This window comes from Belonocnema kinseyi, chromosome 3 (genome assembly GCF_010883055.1).
Source record: "Belonocnema kinseyi isolate 2016_QV_RU_SX_M_011 chromosome 3, B_treatae_v1, whole genome shotgun sequence".
Taxonomy (NCBI): domain Eukaryota; kingdom Metazoa; phylum Arthropoda; class Insecta; order Hymenoptera; family Cynipidae; genus Belonocnema; species Belonocnema kinseyi.
The window spans coordinates 1,999,316-2,002,513 of NC_046659.1; positions in this window are offsets into that span (position 1 = coordinate 1,999,316).

A 3,198-nucleotide genomic window follows, 5' to 3' on the forward strand; every position below is an offset into this window, starting at 1 on the left:
AATACGCCAATTAGCACAAATGGTAAGTTTCGACAGTGCCTACAAGTGTGCCTACTGGCCGCTAGATGGCAATACCGGTTTCATATGTATACACCTGGTATTTAGTCTTCCTAGCATTTAGCATTTTGATTAAAAATTTTGTTTGGTGAAAAATTAATTTTTTGTATCTGAAAATTTAACTATTTCATTTCTGGTTGAAAATTTATCTTTTTTGTGTACAAAATTCAACCCACTGAGCCAGAAAAAACGATTTTTACGAAGGTGTTTTTCTGTTTGACTGTAGTCTGTATTCTGTAGGCACGATAACTTTCGTAAAATTCATCAGATTGGATTCTGCTTTGGCACACTTGTTCAAACCCCAAAAAGAAAGAACAATTTCCTTAATCAGCTATTGTGGATCAAAATTCAAAAAGTGAGCGCGTTTTCAAAATTTTTGAAACCACATTTTCTCAAGATTTCAAAATTCTATAAACGGTTATTCATAGTACTCAGAAACCCAAACAATTTATTTTCATGACTTTTTTCTATAAAAAGCAAATTATCAGAGTTAAAGCATTTTCAAAATCCAAAAAAACAAACTAAAATGAACATTTCAAGCCGAACAACGCATGATATGAAAAAAAAATCAAGAGAAGAAAAATGTTCATTTTCGAAAGCCCTACAAGATGATCATAACAATGATCATAACAACCAACAGTCGCCCGCCCTAGGCGCGCCCAACCCTGCGAGCCGCGCGCGCAGCGCGTAAAGAAAATTTACCGGCGTAGCGGGCAGATTTTTTGTTTGAAAATCGTACTTTTTGATTGAAAATTAATTCTTTTGGTTGAAAGTATAATGCTTTTAGTTCATAACTCTAGTTTAGTGAATATTTAATTTTCTACTTACTGAAAATCGAACTATTCCATTTTTAGTTGAAAATTTATATTCTTGATTTCAAAGTTCAACTATTTGGTTGAAAGTTAATATTTTTTAGTAGAAAATTGATTAATCTTGCTGATAAATGTATTTCTCTTGAAAAAATAATCTTTAGGTTCAAAATGCAACTATTCTAGTTAAAGATGGAACATTTTAGGTTAAAATTCATCTTTTTTACTTAAAATTCGAACACTCCAGTCGAATTTTAATATTTCTTGGTTGAGATTTCAACAATTTTGTTGAACATTTTTTTTATTAAATCATTTAAATATTTCCAAAAAAATTATTTATTTTGTTAAAAAATGTATTTTTTATAGGCAAATAACCTTTTGGTAGAAAATTTAAATATTCCAGTTAAGAGTTCATCATTTTAGTTAAAGTATCATCAGTGCACGATTGAGCGCTCACCTGAGTCACAAGCGTAGACCCCGCGCTGCTCCTGTTACACCTACCTGCAGCGCGGCGTCAATTCTCAGAAGGGCTATTGAAGGGAGGACTATTAAAGGGTTTCACTGTATTTATAAACGGGAAAAGTTTTAAATTGTGTGAGAATTTCGTGGGAAAAATTTAGCCGAAATACTCCATTGGAAAAGAAAAGTGTGCTAGTCAAATAACAATTTTCCGAAAATTTGTAAAAATACATTTCTTTTGAAAAGAGTTAAATGTACACTTTATGGAAATAAAATAAACACGTAGACTCTGAAGTTCTTTCAGACTGAATGGAGGAAATATGGTATCACGCAGATTTTACTGGAATGATTTTCTCCCCGATTTTATCTTTTTTTTTGGTTTTAAACGCCATGAAAATGGCTGTTTACAAAATTAATTTTTAAATTTTTTAACACTATTCACTAGCAAGACATGTGTATCGGACAAGCCCAACTCAGGTAAATTACCTTGGGGAGCACACGTTTCGCGTCCGTCACTATTTTTTCTCGGAAGCGACTTTGTTACGTTCTCTGTTTGGCCACGCTGGACCGCAGATACAAAATATCTGTCGGGATTCTTGGGGGCGACTGACATTTCAACCTTCAATTTTAATAGTAACTAGCATCTTAATTATTTTATTTCAGCATGTTCACATTTATTTTCAATGAATGTAATTGAAAAGAGAAGTTTACCAAGTGTTTCTTTGTTGAACATTAGTTAAAATTGTTAAATTCTATGAGGTTGTGGACATAAAACGGTAGAGAATCACTTATAGAACACCGATTTTAAGTTAATCATATTTATTTAATTGTAAGAAAGAATAAGAAGTATAAAGGGTTAATATAATTAATGTCGATTAATGAGTTGCACATACTGCAACTACTGTTAAGTAGTACTGTATACATACAGTATCTATATATATGTATATAATTCAAAATTTGTCATAAGGACAACCGCAGGATTTCTCCGGGAGCGGGTGCTAATCTGGAAAATTGCACCCGCTTCCAGCGAAATCGCGGTAAAATTTCAGCCACAACCACGTCTCACAACTGTGAGATAGGTGGTTACAGTGTGTAAAGGAATCAATACGACCATCCAACAAAAGCCTCATGCACCCTAAGAACACGGAGTGACCCAAGGACAACCGCCTTCTGCATTTTTCCCGCAAGTGTTCTAGCATATTATTGACACGCAGGGATGCTTTTTAGGCCATTAGCAAGTGAAAGCTTGGCAACTCCAAGAGCGCCAATGATAAGGACGATCAGTTTAACAGAATATTCCGGGTACAATCGTTGCAACTCCCTTATAAGGTCTCGATACCTCTCTTTCTTTTCATTCTTCCTGGTTAGGATTTTTTTGTCAGCTGGTGCCGAAAATTCGATAACGAAGATGGTTCGTTTCTCGAAGTCAAGAAGAAACATGTCAGGCCTCGAGTGAGCAACAGAAACAATTGTCGAGAATGTAAAGTTCCAGCATATGCGGCACTTCCCATTCTCGACAATTGACTCAATTTCCCTAGGAGCATTTAGAGGAGCGATATTAAGGTTAATGCCGTAGGAGTGGCAGAGATGGTAATAAAGCACTCTTAATGCCGCATTGTGCCTTTGAATGTAGGTCGTTCCCACGTGAGTTGGACAACTAGATAGTATGTGAGCTAAATGCTCGGGGTGTGCATGGCACGCCCTTCAGCTATCATCGGGAATGTCTTGGCTCAAAATGTGGTGACCGTATGTTACGGTGGAAATGACACCTTCTTGGCATGCAAAAATGAAACCCTCTGTACCAGACTTCAATCCGGGCGATTTAAGGAAAGTAAACGTTAGCTCACAAGACATTGACTGATCCTTCACATTT